Here is a 22,597-nt window from a genome sequence, read left to right on the forward strand (position 1 = left end):
TTCATTTTAATGCAAAGCTATTTATTAAATGAGACACTCCCATTAAATTATTTTCTATTTCCTTTGAGTTTCACTTTTAATTTTTTAAATTGAAGTAACCTCACATTATAACATTATATAAATGTCGGGTATGCATGATTATTCATCAACATGTATATGCGGCATTATTCACTGCTAAAATTTGAAATTTATCTTTCATTATACCATTTCCCTCTGATTCTGATTTAACCACCCCCAATCCCACATGTTTCTGTTAGCCACTAATTGTTCTTACATAGTCGAAAGTATATTTTGTTTTATTGACATGACTTGCTTATTTGTTTTCTTTATCACATATGAGTGAAATCATATGTCATTTGACTTTCTCTGTTTGGCTTATTTCAGTAAGGGTAATTCTGTTGTTATCCTCTGTTGCTGCGAATGGTTCAATTTCATCTTTTAATACCTAAATTGTATTTCATTATCTACATATACCACCTCTTGTGTCCATTTGTCCATCAGTGGACACTTGGATAGTTTCGGCCTCTTGACTATTGTAAATTCCACTGCAGTGAACATGGGTGGTGCACACCTCTTTGAATTAGTGGGTTTTGTGTGTATTTTACAATTACATAGTCAGAAGTGAGACAATTGGATCATAGGGAATGTATATTCTTCAGTTTTTTGAGGAATTTCCATATTGCTTCCAGAAGATGCACAAGTTTACATTCCACCAACATTACATAAGTGTTTCCTCTTCTGGTCTGAGACCCTGTGAGCTCAGTGACTAGTCCAGGAATGGAAATCCCCAGCCTCTACCAGAGTTAAGAAATCAGAGTTTTCAGGCAGAGCCCAGATGGCTTCATAATGGATCCCAGAGCAGAGGAAGGGCAGTGGGACAGAGAACACAGCACTCCTTTGTAAAGTGTCAAGCAGACGTGTAGCATTTGCAACCCGGGTCCCTCAGTGGACAGCAGGGTTGTGGTGTCATTGCCTGTGTAAACTGCCTGTGCCAAGCTGTGCAATGGGCAAATAGCCCACTAGTTGCCCCCTTCATAGGCAGGCCAGCTGAGTCCAGAGATGGAACCCTGTGGACTAGACCCAGCTCCAGTCACCAGGAGATTCAATCCATGGCAGGAACGACCAGAGGGAGGTGGGGAGGGAGGTGAGGACAACTGAAGACCAACTGGAGCTTCTGTGGACAGAGGGGAAGATGTGGAGGTGATAGATTTCACGTCTCAACAAACTCACACAAATCTTAAGTCCCAGACTCCCCACTGCCCACCTCACCCCAAGGTAAACTAGAAGAGAAACAATCAAACTGACCCCCAGCACCCCAGCTGTACACCTGGAAATGAGGTGACATCAATACTTAGAAATCAAGGAACATCTGAGTGCAGGAAGGAAAAACAGTAGCAGAAAAGAAGTTCTGAGAGAGAAGCAGAGGAGTCTCAGCGACGTGGAGCAACAACATTAAATACACCCATGAGTTATGGGAGGTGACTCAGGGCAGACAGGCAGCTGCGAGACCTGAGAAAGAAGATAAAGAACCAGAGAGTCTTCACCAAAGAGATGGACAATATTAGGACACACAAAAGTGTCTGAATGTAAATGAACCCAAATATAGAAAATGTTTTAAGTAGAATTAAACTGGCAAACAAAATAACTTGAGAAATAGAGGATCCAAATGTATAAATCACCCAATAAGGAAAACAGAAATGAGACTTAGACACAGGAAAAAAAGGAAACACTACAAACAATGTCAAACTCCTTTAGAAGTGGAAACATAGGGATAGTGGATGAAGGAGAAAGGAGGAGGGACGCCATTCAAAAAAATCATAGCTGAGAATTTTCCAAACCGAGAGATTGAAATAACCGTGAATATTCTGGAAGTTGCGATAACAACCAAATTTCAAAGTGAAAATGTCCTACCCTTGACACCCCACTATTTAAATTATTAAAAATCAGAAAAAAAGGAAAATGTTTTACAGGATGCGTGAATAAAAGAGGATTTGCAGAGGCATCCAACGGAGGCTTCCTCAGATTTTCCCCAGTCACCCTCCAGGACAGGAGAGGAAGGAGGAGCTCATGATCCTTAACACAAAGACTTCCCACCAAGAATACTCCACCCTGCAGAATTATTCAAATATGAATGTGAATAAAAGCTTCCCCAGGCAGAGAAGACAATGGAGTTAATCACTGCCACATCTGCCTGCCTGACACTAAGCGGACAAGAGTTCTTCTACAAGAAAGAAAAAAATGAAAAAACCCTGAGCAAAATGACATGAACAGGAATGTTATGGGTCAACAACAAAGCATCAAAAGGAAGAAAGTAAAGGTCAGAATTAGGTACAACTGAGTATTAGCCCTGGACACTCATGGATACTTTGATATGACAAGATCTTTCTCTAGATAATTCATAAGTTGCTTGTTTTTACCTGAAACAGATGTATATATTTTTCCTTCATATCTTGGAAGGACCCAATTTATTATTATTATAAGTACCCAATTTTCTGTTTTAAACATTTGACTAAAGAAAACTTCATTGAGACTATGCTTTACTTAATACTGACCCCAGTTTTCAGACCAGTTATAAATAACTAAGGAAATACAGAAAACATATTTATAACGTAAAAAAACACTGATATCAAGCTCAATACATAAAACAAACAGATTATCTCTAAGTGATGACAATATCATGACTCAGTCCGTGGATCATGAGCCCTGCTGCTACCGACCAGACAATCTGAGGAAGCAGCCCCCGTCACGTTGGGCTGCTCTTCAGCTGAAGAGCCTCCCCAGGGCCTGCTTTATGTCCCTGTTTCTGAGACTGTAGATGAAGGGGTTCAGCATATGGGGGTGACCACCGTGTACATCACCGAGGCGATTGCACTGTCCCTGGAGTCGTGGGTAGCAGCAGATCTGAGGTACACACCGAGCCCCGCCCCATAGAACAGGGAGACCACGGAGAGGTGAGACCCAGAGGTGGATAAGGCTTTGTACCTGACGCTCGCTGAGGAGATTTTCAAAACAGAGGATACAATCTTAGAGTAAGAGTAAAGGACGCCACTGAGAGGAATCATTGCCACAACCCCCGCTGCTAAATATATCACCAGCTCATTGAGGAAGGTGTCAGAACAGGCAAGCTGGACCACCTGGTTCAGTTCGCAGAAGAAGTGAGGGATTTGCAGCTGTGAGCAAAAGGACAGTCGCAAAACCATTAAGCTGTGTAATAGAGAATCCAGAAGACTTAACACCCAGGATGCAAGAAGAAGGAGGCCACAGAACTGGGGGTTCATGATGACCGTGTAATGCAGGGGATGGCAGATGGCCACAGAACTGGGGGTTCATGATGACCGTGTAGTGCAGGGGATGGCAGATGGCCACAAACTGGTCATAGGCCATGGCTGTCAGGAGGAAGTTGTCCACTACTGCAAAGAGTAAGAAGAAAAACATCTGGCTGAGACAGCCCGCGTAGGTTATGGCCTTGTTCCGTGTCTGGATGTTCAGCAGCATCTTGGGGACGGTGGTCGAGGTGAAGCAGATGTTGGCAAAGGACAGGTTGGAGAGGAAGAAGTACATGGGGGTGTGCAGGTGGGGGTCCGTGACGATGGCCAGGATGATGAGGAGATTCCCAGTGACTGTGACCAAGTACATGGACAAGAATGCCCAGAAGAGGAGGGGCTGCAGCGAGGCCTCTTCTGAGAGCCCCAGGAGGGTGAACGCTTTGGGGTGGGTTTGGTTTCCTGGCGCCAGGTCGCTGGTGAGCCTGGGGGATGGAGACAGTAGTGATGTAAACTTAACCACAGCAGAGCAATCACGGAATGAGTTTAAATGGGGTGATTTCATTTTAAATACATTCAGTAAATCAATTTCATGTTACTGAGCTAGTGCCTGTTCCCCGTTGCTGAAAATAATTAGCCGTGGGTCCATCTAAAAAAACATTTTTCCAAGTAAAAAATTTCTTTGAAAATTTCCTGAGTTCTTCTTTTAAATATGTTTGACCAATTATATTATCCAAATATTGTTGGAATCATGGAGGAAAAGCGGTGAGATCGACTTTGAAATATTCGCTCCAGGGCCTCCCTGATGGCCTAGGGGTCATGTCTCATGGCTTCCCCCGGGACAGTCTGTGTTCGATCCCCGGCCAGGGAGCTGACCCCGGCGCAGACCTCTCCTGATTTGCCAACTGCTTCCCTCAGGAGTGTCTTTCAGTAGATCGGCCTGTCCTGTTTCCCACTCATGTCTCTAATGAGTCTTCTCACTCCCTGCACATCTAGCCTGCACTCCAGTTCTATGTGCACATAATTAATGAACATTTTTTTTTCCCCAGGAAAGAAGAAAAAGGAAAATCCTAGCCCCAAGGAAGTTTTCTTCTAAGTATGTGTGTGGTCTTGTAAATAATATTTCATATGGTGATTATCATTGTTAAGTAAAATAATGCAGTTGGATGAAGAGGTGGATTCTAGAGGAAACTTGATAATCACTTCCGATTATGAGACTTTGAACAAAAAAATCTGAAGTCAATGGGATTTTTTATATGAAGGTCATATCAGGTGGCAACAATATATCCACGAGAAGAACATTCAGGTTTGGGGAAATAGCCAGGAAAAGATGTCACTACAGGAGCCTTCCTGGCACAGTTACGGAACCAGAAGTAGGGGTGTGACAGGAGGGGGCGTTCCAGGTTGGGGGTGAGATGAGAGAGGTTGGCAGGACGTCCCGACTTCCTGAGGCCTTGGAATTTCCTGCACATGACGTTGTACATTTGCTGATCTTCTAGTGTGTAGATTGTTTTACATGTGCTGTGCCTAAGTGCGTGTATTATGTATCACATATATAAATTATCTGTAACTGAATCCGTCTATAAACTATAACTTGTTTCTCTCCCATTTCTTCTAAATTCTGAATGCTAGAATACAGAGGACAACTTTAACTTTGGGATAGATGTCTAATCTGTGCTTCATCTACCTCTCCTCAGGATTATTTTCCTTCTTTCTACCGCACACACTTTCTGATCCACTCTTAGGGCATTTTGTCCTGTGCCTTGAGGGAGAGCTGACAACTGGAAATCGCTATGGACAGCGAAAATGGGGAGAGTTTTGCTTTGCAAAGAATCAGCTGTGCAGAATTGTTGTAAAGAAAATTGCTATTTTCTTCTGCATTTTAAAACACTGGATACCTAAACACACAGAACCTTGGCTGTTGTATCCTTATTTATTTATTCATTTTTTTTTGTAACCGAGGGAATATCGGGGTACCCCCAGCAGGTATTGCCACCATAGTGGGCCCACACCCCCTCACCCATATTCACCACTGCAGACCATGGTGCTTCCTCCCCGCCTTGTTCTTCCCCTTCCCCCAGCCTCCCCCTTTGGTGTCTCAGCTCTGTAGTCAGCTGTCAAGGGTTAAGCACAGCTTGTTTTAATCTGTTAATTTAGTTACTTTATATTCCACATATCAGTCACACCATCTGATATTTATCTTTCCCATGACTTATTTCAGCTAGCATCATGATTTCAAGCTCTATCCATGTTGCCACAAATGGCATAGGTTTGTCTTTTTGATTGCTGAGTAGCATTCCATTGTGTCTATGTACTACATCTTCTTGATCTATTCATATGTTAGGATGTTTCAACAATAACAAATAGTGCTGCAATAAATATGGGAGTACAAGTTTTTTTCAAACTATTTTTTTGAATTTTGTGGACAGATGCCTGAGAGTGGAATTACATGGCAGATCCATGTTTACTGTTTGAGGCACGTCCTCACTGCTCTCTGTGAGGGCTGGACCAGGCTGCACTCACAGCCCACTGCCCTGCATCTGACCAGCATCCTCTCAGAGTCAGTTCCTGTGCACCATCTGCTTCTTGGCAGGCCCCAGTTACCCTCAACTCTGACTGGACTAAGCTGATTGGGAGATAAATGAGTAGATGATGAATACAACTAGAGTTTAATAGTAAGAGTGACGGGGTCTCCCAACAAGTTTGGTGATGTATCAGTGACCAGAAATCTGCCATAGGAAATTTAATTCTTGTTTATATTGATGAACTTATGATAAAATTGGTTTTGTGATATATCATTTCTCTTAAAGTCGCAGTTTCCAAGAATATAGCCATGAATATTAAGTGAGAAATTAATGTATTCACTGTACTCTGACACCTCACCCTGATTTCCTTTAGTTGGGAATAGTAGATAAATAAATGCATATTGCATGAGCTAGATGAAGAATATGGTCTCACAAAAGTAATGACAAGTTGAGAAAGACAGACAGGGAAATGCTAAACTAGTTTGGAGAACACGCAAGAGGAATTTTCATATCCTGAGACTCACCTCCATTAGGGGTCAGACCTGGGTTTACATGAATGAAGTAGAATAGAACAAGTAAAGCCCACAGGAAAATGTCTGAGTGCATTGTCTGAACACACCATGGACATTGATTTACAGTTCTCTTCCATCAGTTGAGTTTACGTGTGTACGTGTGTGTATCATTTCTGTATGTGTGTGCGGGTAGGTAAGCTTCATCACAGAGTAAAGACAGGTCTGACTTTAGGCCCCAGTAAGAAGAATCTGGCATCCATTGCATACTGAGAGACGGATTTAAAAGGTCAGTTCTTGCTAAAGAGGGAAAGACCATGTGAGTGAAGCCCCAACTGAAGGGCCAGGGTGGGTGGAGGACAGTTACCTTGGATTCCTGGGCCTCCAGGCCGACTGACCCACTGTCACTCCACTCGCCTGTAATGGGGTTGACAGTGGGCTCCTGATCTGAGTGTTGTGTTTGCACCTGTTCCCCCTTATGTGACCACACACTGTGACATGATTCAGTAGTGTGTGCAATTGTCCCTTCTCTGGTTTTTCATTTTTGTAGAATTGATTCTTTTCTTTTTCTTGGGCTTTTATATGCATACAAGAGCTGAGGTGCAGGCCAGAGATGGGGGGAGAGAGGATTCACCAGAGACAGAGTAGGGAGCAGAACAGGCAGATCTACTGAAATACACTGCTGAGGGGAGCAGCAGGAGAGACAGAAGAGGTTTGCCATGCCATGTGGGTTTCTCCCTGGCCAGCCCAGAATTGAACTTGGGAATCGAACTCATGCTGCAGAGGCTGCAGATTGCTTCATAGTGGGGTGCTTAACCCCTTGCGCCACCAGGGAGGCCCTTAGACTTTGGGTTTTGATCTCTCTTTGACACAAATAAATTGGTCCTTGTTTTGCTCCTTGTCCAAAAGCAGTGGCCTCCCCAGACAATATTCCACAAAACCCTGCTCATGCCCCAACAGTCTGTCCCTTTCCTCCGTGTTGTTTATTCCTGAGACCATCATATCCCACATGCGCTGTTTCCTTGTGCTCAACCCTCTCTGTCATAATGAAACATCCACATGAGCAGGGATGTCAGCTAGTTTCCCCACTTTTGTTATTTGATTTTATAGAGACTATGTCAAGGAATTTAATTCATGAAATAAATGAAACACCAGGAAAAAATAAAGTCTGGTTAAATATAGCGGGATCAGCATGAATGCATTAAGCACAATGGAGCACAAATCTAAGACTTTGTGGCAGATGTGACATGAGCACAAGGTGAATAATAGGTTATTACTAAGATTGCAAGAAATCAGCCAATGTTTAAAATACATAGTGGGGCACAATAGGATCTACCGAGCCCCACACAAAATTGAAAACTTTCAACATTTTGTCCAACAATCTACACATGTGTGGGGGAATTGAGTGCAAATCACTTATTTTGAAAAACTCCAATTCTGTTTGAATATTTGAATCACAAACCAGAATTAAAAATCAGAACCTGTACATCAATGAACACTAAGAATGAGCACAATTTATAATTGAAAAAAGCAAAATTCTAACAAGCAAAACTGTGCAGATTTGCCAGTGCTCGAGTGGTTGTGAAGTAAAACTCTTTATTCTCCCCCAACTGACATTAAAGAAAAAGGATGACTTCTGTGAGCACCTGCTGTGAGGGAACACTACACACTGTTCCTCTTCTCAGCTGCTCTGTGAGGTCATCCGCCCCCATTACCCTGGATCTCTCCAACACAGATGCCCTGCTCATCACCCGTCACTCCCGACATCCCCTTTGCATTTAATACTTTATTTCCTGCTGCCTCAACTCCAAACCTTCTTGGATCTGTCCTAACTTTGCTGGAAACACGTTAAGCCTCCCACTGCCCCTTCAGTCTCATCCTAACAGATTTTCCTTCCTGTATCTTCACTGTCAGCACCATCTCTGTATTGTTGAGAGCAGCGGGTAGTTTTGAGTCACAGATTAAGTAAATTAATTATAAATTGGTGAGTCAGTCAGGCAAGAGAACAAGGGAACCTCTTGTCACTGGGCCTGGTTTGATCTCTGTGACCTGAGGCAGAACTTCTCAGTGTGTGTTTTCTCTGGATCTGTCACATGTGCCTGCTGGGCTCTGAGACTCACCTGGGTGGGGGCTGTGAGGGGGGCTTCTCCATGTAGCCGTGTGAGTCCCTCCTGGACGCTTGAGGATAGATCTGGGCTGTGTCACAGACAGGAACTCAGGAGGGCACCAAGGGCTGGTCCCTGGGCAGAGGTCAGGCTCCACAGACAGGAATCATGTCCTCTCTGGTCCCGGGTTGGACAGTCTGAGGGACCGAGTGAGACAGGGTATTTACCGCCCTCCGCGCGGTCTCATTAGCCACACCTCACTCTCCTGCTCCAAGCTCTGAGCTCATGAGTTCCCTGTGGACACTGGACTGGACAAAGGAACGTTTCTTAATGATTCTCTGATCCCGAGAGACTAGATTAGATGTCAAGTGCATCCAGTTTTTGTTGCTCTTTTTTCATGAACTCCCGCACCTTCCAGTTCTGTGACTGTCCAGCACCTTATTCTCACTCTGTGTTCAAGTTTTCCAAATGTCTGTGCCTGAGGAGCCCGTCTTGACTTGATGCCCTGGATCATCAAGGCACAAATGTGGTACAAGCACGGACCCCTGAGTATGTCCAATAGTGCTGTTCCTCTCTCGTAAAACAGAGAACCAAGTTCCTCTATATAAAACCTTAGCAACCACACTCCTTGTTTTCATGGCACTTTTACAAAAGCATATAGGAATTTCTTTTTTTTGTTTTTATTGTGATGTGACTGCAGCAGCCTTATGTTTGAAACTCCAGAAGGAAACGCCTGTGTTCCTAACCAGCTGATATGCAGGTCTAAAGAGCAAAGATTTTTGTAGCGGCCACCCTCACTCTGAAGCCCGTGCACCTCCTCAGCCCCCCAAAGAGTAGGCAGGTGTCCTGCTTAGCAGCACAGGGAAGTGCTAACATGCTGTGGCACTGCCAGCACTGGGGGCTGCCCACAAATTCCACTCCTCACAGTGGGCATAACCATCCTCACAGGTCACCATCCTCATCCCCAGCAGCAGAGACTTGTCTGAGCAACCTCTAAATCATGCCCAGACTTCCCTGCCAAAGCAGGGTCCGTGACAGCCCCTGGTGAGGCAGGAGCAGGCATGACAGCGAACTCCAGTGAGGATCTCCCTGTGCTTTTCTAGCAGCCAGAGGAAGGGCTTATAGTTACTTTTGATGGACTCCTGTCAGGACTGAAAGTTCTTCTCTTGGAAGACAATCGATTTTCCTTAACTTTTCTGTCCTTAATGTCCACTTTATTGCCACAAAACACAGTAGGGATGTTTTTACACCCCATTCCAGGTCTCTGTGCAAGTTAGGCACGCTTTTCACAGTAACTTGTTACATCTGACAATCTAACGGCACACTCGCTTGGACTAATAGCCTCTCTCCGTCCACCAGACGTGTCCCAACAAGCTGTGTACCTCACGTTGAACTTGACACATCTCTGTGTGTGTGGAACAGGAGAGGATGGGCCTCAACACCCCAGGTTCTTTGAATGACTTTGTCAGAATTATGCTGTGCAAATATATGTCCTCCCTTTAGTAGGCTGTCTTAGTGTTGTAGTGATGTTTTCTTTTACTGTACAGAATCGTTTTGGTAGATATAGTCCCAATTATTTATATTTGCTTTTATTTCCCTTGCTGCTGCAGATGAATCCACAAACACATCTGAAATTTATATTGTAGAGTGTTTTGTCCATGTTTTCTTCTATGTGTGTTATGGTTTGGGGTCTTACATGAAAGACTTTTATATTCATTTTGAATTGGTTTTTGTGTGTTTGGAGATGGAGTCATCTAGGTTCATGCTTCTGCATGTGTGTCCAGTTTTCCCAAAACCTTTTCCTGAAGAGGCTTCTTGCTCCAGGGTATGTTCTTGGCTCCTATTTTGTTGAGTAACTGTTCCTATAAGGCTGGTTTGTTTCTGGGTCTTGATTCTATCCCATTGTTCCAGACCATTTTAATCATCCAGGATTGTTTTACTTATTATAGCTTTATAGTATAGTTTGAAGTCTGGTTCAAGTCTGGTTTAATAATGACGTTTTCCCTTTTTTGTTCAGATTTGCTTTGCTGTCCGGGGTCTTTTGTGGTTCTATTGAATTTCAGTAATGTATGTTTTATTCCTTAAATTGTGTAACTGATAATTCCATGTGATTATGTTGACTCTGTGTAGTGTTTTGTGTAGGATGTTCATTGTGACCACATTGATTCTTCCAATCCATGAACAAGAAATAACTATACATTTCTTCGTGTCATTTTGTCTCTCTTTTGACAGTCTTATAGTTTTCTTTATACAGGCCCTCCACATTCTTTGTTAAGTTTACTAACTAGGTATTTAACTTTTATTTATTTTGGTTTGATTGTAAGTGGGATCACTTTCTTGATTTTTTTTCTCACCTACGTCATTGTTTATATATAGGAAGAGAGCTGATTTTGTTTGTGTTTATATCTTGCCACCTTAACTGAACTGGTTTATTATATCATTAGATCCAAATCCAGGTATGCTGAAAACCCTAAAAACTGGACATAAATGGAACTCATCCTAAAATAATAACCACTATTTACAAGCACTTGTCTCAAAACATCCATGTGAATATTGGTTTATTATTCTACACTACTGGACAAGAGAAAACTGTCTTAGGGCCATTTATTAAAAATAATTTATGAAAGATATTCAATCTTGTGTAACCTTATGTGTATTATGTATAAAGGGACCCATGTAGTATGTGCACCTAATTTTTTTATGGCTATTGCAATTCAGTAATTTCATGTTTTATTTTATACTGCAAAATAACTTTATTATTCACTTTGAAACATAAGTTAATTTTAATATAAAGCTATTTATTAAAGGAGACACTCCCATTACATTCTTTCTATTTCCTTTGAGTTTAGCTTTCAATTTATTACACTGAAGTAACCTTGCATTATAACATTTTATACATTTCAGATATGAATGATTATTAATCAACATAAGTATATGCAACATTTAGATCACTGCTAAAAGTTCATATTTGGGCCTCTCCTGGTGGCGCAGGTGGTTGAGCACAGTGCTCTGAAGCTGACCTCAGCCTAGCAGTGCCGGTTTGATCCCGACCGGCCAGCAAGGGTCCCACATGGCGCAGCAGAACTCTCCTGTCTTGCCCACTGCTACCCTCAGCAGTATCTGTCATCAGTCTGCCTGTTCTGTTCCCTGCTTTGATTCCGGTGAATCCTTTCACCCTCCCGCGCATCTGGCCTGTACCCCAGTTCTTGTATAAATAAATTTAAAAAAAAAGAAATACATTTTTTAAAAAAAGTTCAAATTTATCTTTCATTATACCATTGTCCGCAGATTCTGATTTAAACACCTCCCTTACCCTATCTTTCTGTTAGCCACTAATTGTTCTTACTTTGTTTTTTTCACATGATCTGTTTATTTGTTTCCTTTATCACACATGAGTGAAATCATGGTATTTGACTTTCTCTGCTTGGCTTATTTCAGTAAGGATAATTCTGTTGTTTCCCTTCTGTTGTTGCAAATGGCACAATGTCATATTTTTAATATCTAAATAAATAGTTTTCCATTATCTATATATACCATATCATTTTGGCCATTTGTCGATCAGTGGACACTTGGATAGTTTCTGCCTCTTGACAATTGTAAATTCCACTGCAGTGAACATGGGTGACACAGACCACTTTGAATTAGTTTTTGTGTGTATTTCCCAGCTACATACTCAGAAGTAGACAATTGGATTATAGGGAACTCTTATTCCTCCATTTTTGAGGAATTTCCATACTGCTTCCAGAACAGATGCACAAGTTTCCCTTCCATCAACATTACATAAGTGTTTCTTCTTCCGGCGGGGAACCTGTGAGCTCAGTGACCAGCACAGGAAAGAAAATCTCCACCTGCTACCAGAGTGAGGAGATCAGTGTTTTCAGGGGAGCCCAGATGGCTTCTTAATGGATCCCAGAGCAGAAAAAGGATGGGTGGGACAGAGAACACAGCACTTCTTTGAAAAGTAGCAAGTAGACTTGCAGCATTTGCAACCAGGGTTCCTCAATGGACAGCAGGGCTGGTGGCTGTGGTGTGGTCATTGCCTGTGGCCACTGTCTGTGGCCACAGCAGTGCAATGGGCTCACACCCACATAGGTGCCTCCTTTATATCCAGGCCAGCTGAGTCCTGAGATTGAACCCTGTGGACTAGACCCAGCTCCAGTCACCAGGAGACTCAATCCATGGCAGGAACAACAATACGGAGGTGGGGAGAGAAGTTATGACAACTGAAGTCCAAGTGGAGCTTCTGTGGACAGAGGGGAGGAGGTGGAGGTGACAGAGTTCACGTCTCAACAAACTGAGACACATCTTAAGTCCCAGAATCCCCACTGCCCACCTCACCCCAAGGTAAACTAGAAGAGAAACAATCAAACTGACCCCAGCACCCCAACTGCACACCTGGAAATGAGGTGACATCAATACTTAGAAATCAAGGAACAGCTGAGCACAAGAAGGGAAAACAGTAGCAGAACAGAAGTTCTGGCTCATAAATACAGGAGCGAGAAGCAGAGGAGTCTCAGTGACGTGGAGCAACAACATTGAATACACCCGTGAGTTACGGGAGGTGACTCAGGGCAGACAGGCAGCTGCGAGACCTTGGAAAGTAAATAAAAGAACCGGAGGGTCTTCACCAAAGAGATGGACAATATTAAGACACACAAAAGTGTTTGAACGTAAATGAACACAATATAGAAAATGTTTTAAATACAATTAAACTGGCAAACAAATTTAATTCAGAAATAGAGGATCTAAATATATAAATCACCCAGTTAGGAAAACAGAGAGAAATGATACAAGGACACAGGAAAAATAAGGAAATGCTACAGACAATGTCAGACGCAATTAGAAGTGGAAACATAAGGACAGTGGATAATCCAGAAGGTGAAGAAAGAAGGGAGGGGTGATGCTTTTCCAAAAAATCATAGCTGAGAATTATCCAACCTAAATAATGAAATAAGCAGGAATGTCCAGGATGTAGAGATGACACCCGGATTTCAAATTGAAAATGACCTGCACCTGACACCGAACCTTTAAATTTTATAAAAAATCAGGAAAAAGAGGAGAATTTACAGGAGGCCTGAATAAAAGATAATTTGCAAAGGCCCCAAATTAGTCTCTCCTCTGATTTCCCCCTGTCCATCTCTAGGAAAGAAGAGGAATGAATGCCAGGACTTCCAGCCAAGAATACTCTATCCTGCAGAATTATTCAAATATAAATGTCAATAAAAGCTTCCCAGACAGAGATGTCAATGGAGTTTATCACTGTCTGGGCTGCCTGCCTGACAATAAAAGCTGACAAGAGTTCTTCTGTAACAAAGGAAAACTGAGCCTTAGCTCACAAAGCCCTGAGCAAAATGACACGAACAGAAATATTACGGGTCTACACAGAATCACCGAAGGAATGGAAGTAAAGGATAGAAATCAGGGACTGCTGAATGTTAATCCTGAACACGCGTGGATACTGTGATATGACAAGATTTTTCTGGAGATCATCCATCAGTAAGTGGCTTGTTTTTACCTGACACAGTTGTACATATTTTTCCTCCACTTGTTTTTATTATTTTGTAAATGCCAACTTTTTGTTTTAAACATTTTCCTAAAGAAAAAATCAAGTACACTATGCTTTTGTTACTAGTGACTCCAGTATTCAGAGCAGTTAAAATTAATTAAGGAAATAGAGAAAGCATATTTATAATGTATAAAAACTGATATCAAACTCTGTACATAAGACAAACACAGATTATCTCTGACTAGCTGATGACAGGGTCATGACTTAGTCCATGGAATGTGAGCCCTGCTGCTCTCGACCAGAAAATCTGAGGGTAGAAACACCATCACGTTGGGCTGCTCTGCAGCTGAAGAGCCTCACCAGGGCCTGCTTTATGTCCTTGTTTCTGAGACTGTAGATGAAGGGGTTCAGCATGGGGGTGACCACCGTGTACCTCACCGAGGCGATTGCACTGTCCCTGGAGTCGTGGGTAGCAGCAGAGCTGAGGTACTCGCTGAGCGCTGTCCCGTAGAACATGGAGGCCACAGAGAGGTGAGACCCGCAGGTGGAGAAGGCTTTGTACTTGCCACTCGCTGATGAGATTTTCAAAATAGAGCACACAATCTTAGAGTAAGAAAAAAGGATGCCACTGAGAGGGATGTCCACCAGAACACCCGTTGATAAATATACCTCCAGCTCATTGAGGAAGGTGTCAGAACAGGCAAGCTGGATCACCTGGTCCAGGTCACAGAAGAAGTGAGGGATTTGCAGCTGTGAGCAAAAGGACAGTCGCAAATCCATTAAGCTGTGTAGCAGAGAATCCAGAAGACTTAACACCCAGGATGCAAGAAGCAGGAGGCCACAGAACTGGGGGTTCATGATGACCGTGTATTGCAGGGGATGGCAGATGGCCACAAAACGGTCATAGGCCATGGCTGTCAAGAGGAAGTTGTCCACTCCTGCAAAGTGTAAGAAAAAAAAAACATCTGGCTGAGATAGCCTGTGTAGGTTATGGCTTTGTTCTGCATCTGGATGCTCAGCAGCATCTTGGGGACGGTGGTGGAGGTGAAGCCGATGTCGGCAAAGGACAGGTTGGCGAGGAAGAAGTACATGGGTGTGTGCAGGCGGGGGTCCGTGACGATGGCCAGGATGATGAGGAGATTCCCAGTGACCGTGACCAAGTACATGGAGAAGAATGCCCAGAAGAGGAGGGGCTGCAGCGAGGCCTCTTCTGAGAGCCCCAGGAGGGTGAACGCTGTGGCATGGGTTTGGTTACCTGGCGCCAGGTCGCTGGTGAGCCTGGGGGGTGGAGACAGAAGTGATGTCAACTTAACCACAGCAGAGCAATCACAGAATGAGTTTAAATGGTGTGAATTTATTTTAAATACATGCAGTTAATAAATTTCATGTTATAGAGCTAGTGCCTTTTACCTGAAATTTTCAAGGCTGTTAATGACCCACCTTCTCTTGAAGCTGAAAATAATTAGCCATTCTGACATCTAATGCAAACATATTCCAAGTCCAAATATTCTTTAAAAATTCCCTGAGATTTTCATTTTTCTTTTTAAAAAGAACGGTCAGATTGACTGAAATGCACTGCTGAGGGGAGCAGCAGGGAGACAGGAGAGGTCTTCTGTGCCATATGGGTGGGTAGCTCCCTAGACAGGGATCAAACTCGTGCTGCAATGGCTGTGGATAGCTTCATAGGTTACATCCTAACCCTTGGCACCATCAGGGAGGCCTTGAGATTTTCTTTTAAATACGTTTGACCAATTATATTATCCAAATATTGTTGGAATCATGCAGAATAAGCAGTGAGACCAACTTTGATAAATCCTAGCTGTGGGTCCTCCCTGATGGCCTAGGGGTTATGTCTCAGGGCTACCACCCAGACAGCCTGTATTCCATCCCCGGCCAGGTTGCTGACCCACATGGTGCAACAGACCTCTCCTGTTTTGCCAGCTGCTCCCCTCAGCAGTGTATCTCAGGAGATCTGCTGTCCAGCTCCCCAACCTTGTCTCTGGTGAGTCCTCTCATCCTCTGCACCTCTGGCCTGCACGCCAGCTCTTCTATGCATAAATAATTAAAAAAAATAAAAAAGAAATAAAATCCTGTCCCCAAGCATGTTTCTTTAACTATGTGTGTGGTCTCCATAAATAATATTTCATATGGTGATTATTATTGTTAAGTAAAATAATGCAGTTGGATGAAGAGGTAGAATCTAGAGGAAGCTTATATAACCACTTCCATATAGGAGACTTTGAACAAAAAATGTGAAGTCATCAGGATTTTTTATGAAGGAGATAACACGTGGTAACAATATATCCATGAGAAAAACATTTGGGTTTGGAGAAATAGCCAGAAAAAGATGTCAGTACAGGAGTGTTCCTGGCACAGTTACAGATCCCAGAAGTATGCTGTGATAAGAGGGGGTGCTCCAGATTGGGGGTGAGATGAGAGAGTGGGCAGGAGGCCCGGACATCCTGCTGCCTCATGACATTATACATTTGCTGATCTTCTGGTGTGTAGATTGTGTTACATGTGCTGTGCCTAAGTGTGAGCAGTAGTCCTACATGTATAAATTATCTGTAATTCAAATCCCTCTGTAAACTGTCATTTCTTTCTCTCACATTTAATCTAAATTCTGACTGTTTGATTACAGAAGACAGCTTCGACTTGGGAAATTTGTCCAATCTGCGTCTCTTTACCTGTAATAAGGCTTATTCCCCTTATTTTAGCCACACACACACTTTCAGATCCGCGCGTAGGGCTTTTTGTCCTGTGCACTGAGGCAGAGCTGAGAATTGGAAATCAAATCACTAAGGACAAGGAAAATAGGAAGTGGTTTGCCTTTCAAAGAATCAGCTCTCCAGAAATGTTGTAAAGAAAGTTGCTATTTTCTTCTGCACTTTTTTAAAGATTTATTTTATTTATATAAGAGCCGGGATATAGGCCAGATGTGCAGGAGGGTGAGAGGATTCACCAGAGACAGAGCAGGGTACAGAACAGGCAGACTGATGAAATCCACAGTGCTGAGCGGAGCAGCGGGTGAGACAGGAGAGGTCTGCTCACCATGTGGGTTGCTCTGAGGCCGGTGGGGATCGAACTGGCACTGCAGAGGCTGCGGACAGCTTCACAGCTCTGCGCTCAACCGCCTGCACCACCAGGGAGACCGTTCTGCATTTTAAGACACTGGATACCTAAAAACGAAGAACCTTGGTTTTTGTGTCCTTATTTATGCATTTACTGTTTTGTAACTGAGGTAGTACCAGGGAATCCCCACAGGTATTGCCACCATAGTGCACCCACACCCTCTCACCCATATTCCACCACTGCAGACCATTGTGCTTCTCTCCCACCTCATTCTTCCCCTTCCCCCGGCCTCCCCGTTGGTGTCTCAGCTCTGTAGTCAGTTAGCAAGTGTTAGTTTCTAACCTTGTCTTTTTTTTTTAATAAATTTTATTTTTATATTCCCCATACATTTGCAACCCCCTTATTTTGGCCCCAATCCCTCCCCTCCCGCCCCCCAGCCCCCATAGAGTGTCTCTGGTCTAACCTTGTCTTTGTTAATTTAGTTTCTTTATATTCCACACATCAGTCACACCGTCTGATATTTATCTTTCTCGTGACGTATTTCACCTGGCATCATGATTTCAAGCTCCATCCATGTGCCCCAAATGGCTAAAGTTTGTCTTTTTGATTGCTGAGTAGTATCCATGGTGTCTATATGCTACATCTTCTTGATCTACTCATATGTTAGGATGTTTCAGCTATAATGTATGGGGCTGCCAGAAACAAGGCAGTAAAAGTTCTCTTTGAAGTTAGCTTTCTGAATACCGTAGACAGATGCCTAGGAGTGGAATTACTGGGTCAAATGGCAGATCCATGTTTACTGTTTAAGACACGTCCACACTGCTCTCTGTGAGGGCTGGACCAGGCTGCACTGCCACCCGCAGCAAGTGTGGCCCACTGCCCCGCATGTGAACAGCATCCTGTCAGGGTCAGTTCCTTTGTACCATCTGCTTCTTGGCAGGCCCCAGTTAGTTACCCTCATCTCTGACTGGAAAAAGCTAATTGGGAGATAAACCTAGGTAAACAAAAATGGATTCCAATATGCTTGAGGAAAATATCATTTGTCATTTGAACACAGAAGAATGTGATCCAGGAGAGGGGAAGGTGGGGGCTGTTTTTAGGAACAAATTGGCTGCCCATCGTCCCTTTGTCTCTCTTGTATGCAGAAGCTTTTCAGTTTATGTAGCACCACGTGTGGCTTCTTACTTTTTAGTGTCACACAGGAAGTCATTGCCTATGCACATACCAGAGAGCGCCTAAATATGTGTTTTCCAGAGGAGACACCTAGATGGTCAGCAAGCACATGAGGGGGTGCTCAGGATCACTCACCAGGGAAATGCAAATCTGAACCAGGAGCTGTCACCTCACAGCTGCTGACAGAGCTCCCAGGGAGGTGACCAAAGGTCAGCAGTGGGATTGGGGCGCAGAGAACCCCGGGGTGCTGTCAGTGGGATAATAAACCGTGTTAGCCACAGTGGATAAGAAAGCAGAGGTGCCTCAAAATAGCTAGATAGACTCCCCCGTGATGTGGTCATACATGTACAAAGGCAATGAAAACAGGACTATCCGCACCCCTTGTTTGTTGAGCCAAAATTTAGAAATAAACTATGAGTCCATAAGTGGATAAGAAAATAATGTGTACATGTATAGATATAAAATATACATGTGTTATATATATATATATATGTATATAGTATTGCTCTTAATTGTCCAAATGGATATACATGGATTATGTAATACATATAATGTGTAATACACACACAAGATACCATGTTGTTATAAAACACATTCTATATAATGAAATATCAAATAATAGTAGTCAAGAGAAAGAAGGACACACTGACTTTTGTGACAACATGAGCACCTAAGAACATCCTGCTCCTTGATGGAAGTCAGAGAACTACAAATACTGGATATCACTTAGGTGTGCGCATCTAAAACAGACTGAAATTGCTTACACGGACTAGGGTGGGAAATTGGGAAGAGGTTGTTTGAGGATACACACTTGAAGCTGCTGGATGAATAAGGTTCTGGAATCTACTACAGTGTGACATAGTCAACAGTCATTCCTTGTAACCTTCAAAATTGCCGAGAGATTATTTCCGAATCATTTTGTTTCAAAAATAAATATCGATTGTGTGTATTGATAGAGTGTTAGCTTGCGCTCACTGGAATCATACTGCAATATAAATATATCAAATCAACATGTTTTTCTCCAACGTACACACTGTTTCATATCAGTGAAATCTCAATGGAAATACAACAGATCACATCAGAGTGTGAGGAGACATAGTAATGACTAAAAACAGATGTGACATATGAACACAGTATGTGTAATAGCTTATCACTACTAAGAATGCAAGAAAACAGCCGATGTTTAAAATCCATGGTGGGACACAATAGAACCAAATGAGGATCAAACAAAATTGAAAACTTTAGAACATTTTGCCCAACAATCTATACATATGTGGGAGAATTGAGTGCAAAACATGTATCCTGAGAAATTCCAACTCTGTTTGAGTATTTGAATCACACTCCAGAATAAATACTGAGCCCTACTAAGTAAGTAAACTGTAAGAATGAGGACAATTTATAATTTAAAAAGTAAAATACTAACAAGCAAAACTATGCAGATTTGACTACTGGAGTGGTTGCAAAGGAAAACTCTTTAGATCCCCAATTGAAATTAAATAATAAGTATAATTTATGTGAGCACCTACTATGAGGGAATACTGTTCGTCTCCTGTTCATCTCCTGCACACTGTTCATCTCCTCCACAGCTCGGTGAGGTCATCTGCCTTCATTAGTCTAGAGCCTCTGACACACATCACTTGTTTACACACCCCATCTACCACCATGCATCCCCTTCGCATTTAACACTTTATTTCCTGCTGCCTCAACTCCAAACCTTCCTGAATCTGTCCTAACTTTGCTGGAACCACATTAAGCCTCTCACTCCCCCTTCAGTCTCATCCTAACAGATTTTCCTTCCTGTCTCGTCACTGTCAGCACCATCTCTGTATTGTTGAGAGCAGTGGACAGTTTTGAGTCACAAATTAAGTAAATTAGTTATAAATTGACGAGTCAGTCAAGCAAGAGAACAAGGGAACCTCTTGTCCCTGGGCCTGGTTTGATCTCTGTGACCTGAGGCAGAACTTCTCAGTTTGCATTTTCTCTGGATCTGTCACAAGTGCCTGCTGGGCTCTGAGACTCACCTGGGTGGGGGCTGTGAGGGGGGCTTCTCCATGTAGCTGTGTGAGTCCCCCCTGGACGCTTGAGGATGGATCTGGGCTGTGTCACAGACAGGATCTCAGGAGGGCAACAAGGGCTGGTCCGTGGGCAGAGGTCGGGCTCCACAGACAGGAATCATGTCCTCTCCAGTCCCGGGTTGGACAGTCTGAGGGACAGAGGGAGACAGGGTATTTACCGCCCTCCACGCGGTCTCATTAGCCACACCTCACTCTCCTGCTCCAAGCTCTGAGCTCATGATTTCCCTGTGGACACTGGACTAGACAAAAGGAAAGTTTCTTAATGATTCTCTGATCCCAAGGGACTAGATTAGATATCAAGTGAATCCAGTTTTTATTACTCCTTTTTCATGAACTCCTGCACCTTCCAGTTCTGTAACCACCCAGCACTTTATTCTAACTCTGTGTTCAAGTTTTCCAAATGTCCGTGCCTGAGGAACTTATCTTGACTTAATGCCCTAGATCATTAAGGCACAAATATTGGGGGGCACAGACCCCCCATATGCGCAATAGTGCTATTCCACTCCAATTAAGCAGAGAACTGAGTTCCTTTATGTAAAACCTTAGACACCACACTCCTTGTTTTCATGGCACTTTTGCAAAAGCGGATGTGAATTTCTTTTTTTGTTTTTACTGTGATGTGACTGCAGCAGCCTTATGTTTGAAACTCCAGAAGGAAACGCCTGTGTTCCTAACCAGCTAATATGCAGGTCCAAAGAGTGAAGATTTTTGTAACTGCCATGCTCACTCTGAAGTCCGTACACCTAATCGGCCCCCCAAAGAATAGGCACATGTCCTGGTTAGCAGCACAGGGAAGTGCTAACACGCTGTACTGCTGCCAGCACAGGGGCACCTCCAACAAAAGTCCACTCCTGACGCCAGGCGTCACCATCGTCACAGGTCACCATCGTCATCCCAAACAGCAGTTTTCCGAGCAACCTGTAAATCGTGCCCAGCCTTCCCTGCCAAAGCGGGGTCAGTGACAGCCCCTGGTGAGGCAGGAGCAGGCATGACAGTGAACTCCAGTGAGGGTCACCCATTGCTCTTCTAGCAGCCCGAGGAATATTGGAGACTTATATAGTGGACAATTCAGCACAACAAAATATTTATGAAAGTTGGTGTACACTAATAAATGAAGTGAAATTTTCAAAGCTAGGAAGGAGAGAGGGAGAAAGTTCTGAAGGGGAGTAAGGGATGGTGGCATGCAAAAAAGAAATGAACTCAGTGATCAGTTACTTCATGAAGTATAGTCTGTGTTCCCTTCATCCCGTCACTGTGTGACCTCAGGCAACCTGCTCATGTCTCTCAGATCCTCTGGTGCCAAAGAGAGAAGATTGAGGTACCTAGAATGGAGTTGGTATAAGGATTAAACCAGAGGGGAATGGATCAAAGATGGCATCAGGGAATCCTTGCTTTGCTCCTGAAAGTTAACGAGCACTGCCACAGCACCCACAAGATCCAATGCATTAGTGTGAAAAAGGAGCACCCCTTGGACTCTTAGAGAGCAGCATAGTCTGTACCAGAAGGGACTTTGAAAGGTTTCATGCTTCATTAAACAGGAAGTGGGTGGAGACAAATGCCTGGAGTTCATGATCTTGGGTGGGAGACTGCCTTGGAAACACACACTGCCTGGTTGACAGCCCCAGGGAGGGGAGAGCTCAGTGGTCTGAAGGAACACACAGTGACTGAGAGCAGATATGGGCGTAGATGCTGCGGTGCTCTCGGTGGGTCCCCTGTGTTGGTAACAGGGACAGGACAATAGGCGGTATTCACCCTGCCCCCACCCCTCAGATACTGACCTTGTAAGGCTCATTGAGAGTGCACAGTCTGCAGAGACTTGCGTCTGGCGCCACAGAGAGTTGGGATGTTGGTGGGGTACTATTTGCAGTAGCCAGCTTATGGGAGCACCATAAGTGACCTAGGACATGTGAGTAGATTATGAAGCTGTGTGTACGTATGTACAGTGGAATACTATTCAACTATAAAAAGATGAACTCATGCCTTTTATGAGATTACAAGTGGAACTGGAGGGTATAATGTTAAGCCAAATAATTCAGAAGGAGAAAGACACATGGTTTCACTCATATGTGGATTATAGAGAAACCAGAGTCAGATAACATAAACCAAAACAAAACAAAAGCCTATAAATCTGAATGCAAAAATTAGGCTATCAGGGCCTCCCCTGGTGGCACAGCAGTTGAGCGCTAGGCTACAAAGCTGCCACAGCCTCTGCAGTGCCGGTTCAATCCCCAGCCGCCAGCGAGGGTCCCCATGGTGTGCAGACCTCTCCTGCCGCCCGCTGCTCCCCTCAGCAGTGTACTTCGGTCCTTCTGCCTGCTCTGCTCCCCGCTCTGGCTCTGGTGAATTCTCTCACCCACCAGCGCTTGTGA

At 43.6% G+C, this 22,597-nt stretch overlaps 2 pseudogenes across 2 annotated transcripts; both read right to left on the minus strand.

Annotated features, from left to right (window-relative positions):
* Positions 1-2,760: 2,760 nt before the first annotated feature.
* LOC311176132 (olfactory receptor 7A5-like) lies at positions 2,761-5,306 on the minus strand (annotated as a pseudogene). Its single transcript has 4 exons — positions 5,284-5,306; positions 3,316-3,748; positions 3,093-3,170; positions 2,761-2,858 (listed from the first exon to the last, which is right to left on the minus strand). The product of its transcript is annotated as an olfactory receptor 7A5-like (transcript).
* Positions 5,307-14,172: 8,866 nt separating this feature from the next.
* LOC311176133 (olfactory receptor 7A10-like) lies at positions 14,173-21,115 on the minus strand (annotated as a pseudogene). The gene is made up of 2 exons: positions 21,018-21,115; positions 14,173-15,186 (listed from the first exon to the last, which is right to left on the minus strand). The product of its transcript is annotated as an olfactory receptor 7A10-like (transcript).
* Positions 21,116-22,597: the final 1,482 nt, after the last annotated feature.

The sequence above is a fragment of the Talpa europaea genome (genome assembly GCF_964194135.1).
Source record: "Talpa europaea genome assembly, chromosome: 8".
Classification (NCBI taxonomy): Eukaryota; Metazoa; Chordata; class Mammalia; order Eulipotyphla; family Talpidae; genus Talpa; species Talpa europaea.